Source organism: Aethalodelphis obliquidens, unplaced genomic scaffold, assembly GCF_003676395.1.
Source record: "Aethalodelphis obliquidens isolate GAN/ISIS:26980383/991018 unplaced genomic scaffold, ASM367639v1 scaffold59, whole genome shotgun sequence".
Classification (NCBI taxonomy): Eukaryota; Metazoa; Chordata; class Mammalia; order Artiodactyla; family Delphinidae; genus Aethalodelphis; species Aethalodelphis obliquidens.
This window is the reverse complement of record NW_020838003.1, coordinates 3,403,451-3,412,092: the sequence shown is the minus strand read 5'-3', so window position 1 is coordinate 3,412,092 and position 8,642 is coordinate 3,403,451.

The window sequence follows — 8,642 nt, the reverse complement described above, 5'->3', positions numbered from 1 at the left end:
TGTGGGATCTTCCCGGACCGGGGCACGAACCCGTGTCCCCTGCATCGGCAGGCGGACTCTCAACCACTGTGCCGCCAGGGAAGCCCTTCCCTTCTTTTTCTGATCAAGGAAACTATGCTGAAAAAAATGATTTTTTACTTCAATGTGCTGAGCCTAAATTGTTAGCCTAGAATTTCAGATATTAGAAGTCCATGATTTAGAAGTCAAGAACAAACTATATTTCAATCAGTCTATTCCTAGGCTTTATAAACTGAGGAATAAAGTGAGAGAAGAAAAAGATACAAACTCATAAAATGTTAACATAATATTAGTTCTACTTTATAGAGTCCCTGTTACAGTTTGTTTTTCTCATCACATGGTTGTTTATATATATATATTTTTTTGAATTTTATTTATTTACTTTTTTATACAGCAGGTTCTTATTACTTATCTATTTTATACGTATTAGTGTATATATGTCAATCCCAATCTCCCAACTCATCCCCCCGCCCTGCCCCGCTTTCCCCCCTTGGCGTCCATACGTTTGTTCTCTACATCTGTGTCTCTATTTCTGCCCTGCAAACTGGTTCATCTGTACCATTTTTCTAGATTCCACATATATGTGCTGCCACACTATATTTGTTTTTCTCTTTCTGACTTACTTCACTCTGTATGCCAGTGTCTAGGTCCATCCACATCTCCAGCATGGTTGTTTATATATATTAATAGCAGCTCAAGTAGTCCCTTGCCCCAACTTCTCCTTATCACTCTAGTTAACAGTGCTATTCCGTAGAGTTTTCTGTGATGATGTTGAAATTCTATATCTGAGCTGTCCAGTATGGTAGCCACTAGCTTCATGTGACTTTGGAGGACTTGAAATGTGGTTGCTGTGATCAAGAAACGGAATATTTAGTTTTATTTAATTTTAATCAATTTCAACTGAACTAGCCACATGTGGTTACTGTATCTGATAGCACAGCTCCAGTCCATAACTGGTTTTATTATCCACATAGTACTTAGCACGAACTGCAATTACCTTTTACATTTCATTTATTTCCTTGTTAGTTGTCCGTGTTCTCTTTACTAGGTTGTAAGCTCCCTGAGAGACCTGGTCTACCTCTTACTCAGCTGTGTCTTAATTACTGAGAACAGTGTATGGTATGTGGTAGGTACTCAAATTATTTATCAAAAATATTCAAGGATGTTATTATTATGCACTCTACAGATGATCAGGAGCAAAGAGGGAACGTACCTTGTGAAAGGTGGCAGGTTTTTGAACTCTGGACTATCTGACTCAACCTCAGAATCCTTCCCTTTTACCAGTTGGCCAATCATGGCTTCACTTCAGGCTCCTGATAGACAAGCCCCAGGCATGGAAACTGTTTTGGTTGAATTAACACAAAAACCTGAGTGGTCCCTGATGTGTTTTGATTGTTGGTATTCTGGCCAGGAAACTTTCAGGCATTTGGGTTAAGGCACTGTCCCAGAAGTATATATATTACAACTGAGGGATAATATTTTAATCTCGAATTTCCCAGACTGTTCATACCACTTAAGAATTCTGACCCTCTTTGAGATGTTATTAATTGCTCTACTATATGGGGGAAAAGTTTCTGGAAATGTGTTTTTCCTAAAATGTCTTTATATATGTAAGAGATAAATAAAATACATTTTCTCAGCTGCACTTTTTATTTTGAGATAATCTGCTTAAGAAAAAAGTAGTCAAAAGTCCTAAAAAGCTACAGGTAGGAACCCCAGAGGCTGGCCTGCCCAATGATACACACTAACAACTTATTACAAATGATCTTCAGGGTAACCCGTAGGCTGTCAACGTACTACTGCTGTCTGTGTTGTCTGACGTGGTAAACTTACAATGACACTTTTGTGATATTATATTGTTTATTTTTTGTTAAACACTCATACTATACAAATGTATTTCTATGTGTCTGTGTCTGGAAGAGAGAAGCTTTAAATAAAGAGTGTTCAAACTTATTTAAATAAACAAGTCAACTCTTGCAAAGAAAGTGAACCATTGTAGCCTCCGCTTTCTTAAAAAACAAGAAGCGTGCTTTTCAAGATGAAATAGAGACTTTTTCAGTGGCCAAATGTAAGACTACCTGAATACTGGGAAGCATCAGTTTTATGTTCTTATCTTAGCAACCACACATCTGTGCCAAACAACATTTTCACAGGATGTTGTAAGGAAACAAAATAAATGGACAGACTTAAGACTATGTCTGAAACACACTCTGACGTGGCAACAGCGCTCTTACTATTAAGCAATAACCAACGCAAAATACTATTTTCATTTGAAAGGATGACAAAATGTAAAAGTAATGATGTTTTAACCTGACACGTGCTGCTGTCTTTTTTGTTAAGAGAATCAATATCACTCACTATGTTTTATTGTTGTTTTCTTATGCTGTTCCAAAGTATAAAGAAATGCACCTGAACTAATTTTACTCGTTTCCTGAGGGATAAGATGAAATCTTTGACCGTTTTTTGCCAATCTTTTAAATCTAAGTGTACATTATATCTTACAAACTCCTTTTGGTGTTTTGTCAATACGTTGAAAGTTTTAAAGTGCCTTATAGTTCAATACATTTAAGAAACTACTTTAGCCCTTTAACACCTCAGAATTCAGCAAACCAGATTAGTATTTTGGCTAGCTTTCTTTTTTCAGGGAGTATGACTCTTCAAACCAAAATGAGTCTGTTTGGACTGAGAATCAGAGGAAATTGACTAGCAAGTACTGATAAGAGGGAACAAGCCTTGGTGACATTTCCCAGTGGGGGCCTGGGATGTCAAGGAGGCAGCATGAGGGCACTTGGGGGAGAGTAAGAGAGAGAGGCTTGGCCTGGCCTATATCCTAATCCCCCTTATGGGGCAGCAGGGACCAGATCCAGGCTTGGGGTCCTTGGGCTCTAAAGTGGAGTATATTGTCCCAAATCATCAGGAATGTCTTTACAACTGGAGGATGCCTGTCAGTCAAAGTTCTTAAAGTGTGTGATGGGTCAAGCAAGGAAAACCAGGAAAATTTGATAAGGTCAAAGGTAAGAGCAGACCCCCAAATTGGAGAAAATCAAAAGTGTGAAGCAATTCAATGTAATAAGAGCATGATTAGAAATAAAGAAGCTTGAAGCTCATTGGGTAAGTACGTGGGCTTGAGGTGTCTTATTTTAACCTGAAATAAAGATACAGAAGGTGGCAATATTGGAATTTGAACCAACCCCAGAATTCAAATTCTTCCTCCTATTTGCACAATAGGGTTCCTATCCTTTCTCTTTTTCTCACTAAAGGAACTTCCTTTTGTATATAATGCTGATCATGGTAGTCTTCTCATGAGACAACTGTGAGGATTAAATGATTATAAAGCCATAAATCATTTAGACCCACATCTGTTACAGGTTGGTGCTCTGTAAATATGGGCTGTTATTATTAAGTCAAGAAAGGTCCTGGGCTTCCCTGGTGGCGCAGTGGTTGAGAGTCCGCCTGCCAATGCAGGGGACACGGGTTTGGCCCCTGGTCTGGGAGGATCCCACATGCCGCGGAGGAACTGGACCCGTGAGCCACGACTACTGAGCCTGCGCATCTGGAGCCTGTGCTCCGCAACGGGAGAGGCCGCGATGGTGAGAGGCCCGCGCACCACGATGAAGAGTGGCCCCCGCTTGCCGCAACTAGAGAAAGCCCTCGCACAGAAACGAAGACCCAACACAGCCAAAAATAAATAAATAAATATTTAAAAAAAAAAAAAAGAAAGAAAGAAAGGTCCTGAGTTGTAATCATGAACAGAGCTAGATGAGGGTAGAATGCTGTAGTATGTAGTTACACTTGTGCTTTGGAATCAGACAGGTCTTGGACAAGTTATTCCAGCCTTCTCTTCGTTAGTAGGATAGAGATAGTAACTAGATCATTAGTTTGCTGTGAAGGTGAAATTAAACAGTGTATATGAAGTGCATAGCACTTTGCTCCTTGTTACAAGGTTCAGGCTCTGTAAACGAAGGGCTTGCAGCCTGATTTCATTGGCTATTGGCCATTGAATAGACTGGCTTAAATGTAAAGGATTAGATCAACATTTGAGATTTTGGCGAAAAGCCAACACTTAACATTGATCCATGGCTTGGAAAACCTGATTTTCAAAGTTCTTCATGCCAACATGCCAGTGCCGTATAAATGTACCAGATACTTATGACTGCTAAGCATGCAATTACCTCTCATAATTGGACCTGTTATTTCTTTCTTTTGTTTTCTAGAAGGCTTAATTTTATTTTTTATCTTTTTATAAGCAGGTTCTTCTTAATCATCCATTTTATGCACATCAGTGTATACATGTCAATCCCAATCGCCCAATGCATCACACCACCACCCCACCCCCCTCCGCTTCCCCCCTTGGTGTCCATACGTTTGTTCTTTACGTCTGTGTCTCTATTTCTGCCCTGCAAACTGGTTCATCTGTACCATTTTTCTAGGTTCCACATATATGCGTTAATATACGATATTTGTTTTTCTCTTTCTAACTTACTTCACTCTGCGTGACAGTCTCTAGATCCATCCACGTCTCTACAAATGATCCAATTTCATTCCTTTTTATGGCTGAGTAATATTCCATTGTATATATGTACCACATCTTCTTTATCCATTCATCTGTTGATGGGCATTTAGGTTGCTTCCATGACCTGGCTATTGTAAATAGTGCTGCAATGAACATTGGGGTGCATATGTCTTTTTGAATTATGGTTTTCTCTGGGTATATGGCCAGAGGTGGAATTGCTGGGTCATATGGTAGTACTATTTTTGGTTTTTAAAGGAACCTTCATACTGTTCTCCCTCCATAGTGGCTGTATCAATTTACATTCCCACCAACAGTGCAAGAGGATTCCCTTTTCTCCACACCCTCTCAAGCATTTGTTGTTTGTAGATTTTCTGATGATGACCATTCTGATTGGTGTGAGGTGATACCTCGTTGTAGTTTTGATTTGCATTTCTCTAATAATTAGTGATGTTGAGCAGCTTTTCATGTGTTTCTTGGCCATCTGTATGTCTTCTTTGGAGAAATTGGACCTGTTATTTCTGACGGCCCCACCCTGATGCAGTCTTCATACTTATTTGGGCTGCAGAAAAATAACAGCAACAACAACACGTATTATCAAGGTCAGAACTTAGGGAGGCTTTCCAGAAGTGCCAATATTTTATTTCAAGTTCTACCAAAGGCTGATTCTTTGTAAAAAATGGTTGGTGAGGACATAGGGCCTATTCTTTTTGATGAGTACCATTTTTCACTTACATTTATTTCAGGCACTTCATGACTTAAAAGGGCAGAAGTAATTGGAAAGGAATCATGTAAAAATGTGATGAGCAGTTTGCTGGAGACAAAAGTCTTTGTGGTGAATGAGGGAAAAGGTATGTTATGTCAGACATTAAACTTTAGAACTTCTGCATCTGTGGAAGATCACAGAACCCCACCTTTGAGTATGTAAGAGTGTGGAAAAACTATAAAGGATGTGTCATTATTATACCAGTCCCTCAGCTGAGGAAATTACTTGATCCTTCAGATATTTTCAAATATCTAAACTTTACATCTTTTCTGCTTTTTTGATTGCTTACCTAAATCGTTGGCTTGAATATTATCAGTGTCATGACAGCCTTAAATTGTGGTCAAAAGATACCAACTTCCAGTTATAGGATAAATAAGTACTAGGGCTGTAAGCCACAACATGATAAATATAATTAACACTGCTCTATGTTATATGTGAGAGTAGTTAAGAGAGTAAATCCTAAGCGTTTTCATCAAAAGAAAACAATTTTTTTCCTTTATTTTGTATCTGTATGAGATGGTAGATGTTCCCTGAACTTGTGGTAATCATTTCATGATGAATGTAAGTCAAATCATTATGCTGAACACCTTAAACTTATATAGTGCTGTATATAATTTTTTAAACCATGTAAATTAAAGACCTTTGGTGGCTTTCTAACCTGTCAGCTTGACTAGGCTGAATTGCATTTTCCACAATTTGCTTTCCTTCATGCTGCATTGAGGGCAGCCCCAGCAGAGATTCCTGTGTGAGGCGCGGAGGGCAGAAGAAGGTCCCGGCTTTTTTTCAGCTCATACACAGTGTTGCTGATCTGCACATCCTTGGTGGGGGCAGCACTGGGTCTGTAGCTGCTCCCCCATCCTCCAACAGCTCTTCAGACTTCTAGGCTAGGTATACAAACACATATAGGTGTGTGTGTCTAAATGAGCGACAAAAGGCTCCGAGCTCTCTAGGACGCCTTGGCACAAAGGTCAGCGGTAAAGGGTTTCAGTCTGTCCAGCTCGTGCTTGTGGATTCCAGCTTGTTCTTGCTTTTCCCCATCTTACATCCATCTTCCATTCCGACAGCCAAGTTAAACATTCGTGACCAATCCACGTGTGCATGTGTATATAATTACATATATGGAGAATGTATGCACATAATTATATATATATGGAGAATATACATACATAATATTATATATGAAGAATATTCATATATAACTTTATGTATGTTTTTTCTTTCTTTTTTTTTTTTCTAGTTGTCTGCTTCTGTGATTGAGCCCTGAGCAATTCCTTGACACCCATCCTAGACTTTCCTCCAGAGATACCCGCTGTTGCTAAGGCTGTACCATGACCTAGATTTTTTCTGTGCATGTACCTAGACATCACAGATCACACCCAACATGTGTCTCACTGTGCCAGGTGCTTCCATGTGATTTAGAAAAAAGAATGGAGGCTCAGACTGCTTATGCCATCTCTCTTGAAGTGTCATTTTATTGATATCAAGCTAGACTTCTATTTCTCAATGTCTTTGCTGACCTGACAGTGATCATTCCCCTTTTTGTTAGCAATTAGTCTAATTAAGGTTTTCTGTTAATAACTTAAAGTTTCCCCTCTCTTGCTTGAGTAAGGCAGTTACTTTTGCACCACTGAATAGCATAGGTCATGTAGACTCAGAGTAAGGATTAAAAAACTCATCCATCTACATGTTATTCCCTCTTTTCTTAGCGATTTATAGGACTTTTTTAGGTCAAGGGTGAACATTCGTAATTTTACACCAGGAAAAAACACCCTTCATATATTTCTCACTTTGATTTATATTGTTTCCAGTTCTGTCAGCCTCAGTGGAGGTCCAAGGTTTGGGTGCAAAATAAAATCAAATGATTGAAAATCTAAATTATGTAAGGCATAGTAATAGCTAGTGTGAGAAAATGTAAGAAATTATAAGAAATAACCTCTGTTTTCTAGCTTGTAATCTGGTTAGGGAGATAGGCACAAACATGTAAAAACCTAATTTATAACAAAAGACTTAAATTACAGCTCAAAAAATTGATGATATGTCACAGACTACTGTATAATGAATCACATGAAAGCAGAAGATTTGGAGAAGTTGTTTTCACTTGGAGTTGGGATGGGGGCTGGAGACAGAGGGTGAGAATAAGCCGAGAAGCGTCTTCCAAACCCTTTATCTGCCTGTTGTCTTCCCCAGCCTGAGAAGCTCTGCTTGAAAGAAGAGCACATCAAGTCTTTTTTTTTTCCTTTTCTTAGCAAAGTCAAATTACTCCTTTTGAATCAAGACTCCAGGACTCATCACTGCTCTGCATCTCTCCACAGCCTCCCCCTGCACCCTGGGTCTTTTCCCAACTGTCCAAACCGCAAAAAGTACGTTTCAAAATCACTTTTACTTACATTCAGCAACAGAAAACCAAGTTACTTTCTTCTAGTGTATTTTTTTCTTCGTGATTATTTTTAAACTTACTATTCACACTTAAAATAGGTATATGCCCCCAATTTTTTTTTTTTTTTTTTTTTTTTTTTTTTTTGCGGTACCCGGGCCTCTCACTGTTGTGGCCTCTCCCGTTGCGGAGCACAGGCTCCGGACGCGCAGGCTCAGCGGCCATGGCTTACGGGCCTAGCCGCTCCGCGGCATGTGGGATCCTCCCGGACCGGGGCACGAACCTGTGTCCCCTGCATCGGCAGGCGGACTCTCAACCACTGCGCCACCAGGGAAGCCCTATGCCCCCAATTTTGATTTAATTTTTTCTGAAGTATGGCCGCGACATTAATCACAAATTCCTGGGTGACTTTTATGTGCAGGCAGGATTGAGAGCCACTGTGCTAAGCATGCTTTGAGAAAAGCTGCCCTGACTAGAATTGGTAGTTTAGGTGCCTCTTACCCTATTCCCCCAGTTAGATGGCAAGCTTGTCAAGGGAGGGATCGGAGCCTTGCTCATCACTGTGATTAATGTATGCACTTCGGGAAAGGGAGCTGCTTGATTAACCCAGGTCTACAATGTATTACCTGGGATTCCAAAATGTCAAAGCTCTGCAAATGGAAAAATGTTTCTTAACTCGTTTGGGAACAAAATCTGACCTCAACTAAGATTGTCTATTTATCGTCTCTTTGTGGATGTTTATTTGTTTCACTGCAGAATGTTAATGTGTTTGATTATGGGGTGCTTCCCTAGACTCACCTGAGGGCATTGCATATTTTAATACACTGCTGCACACGCACACACGCACACACACTCACACACACACACACACACACACACACACACACACACACAGGGTATCCAAAAACAGTTGTGAATTGTGAAACACATCGGGCCCCAGGGCTTCAGGGAAGATATTGTAGAGCAGTATTTAT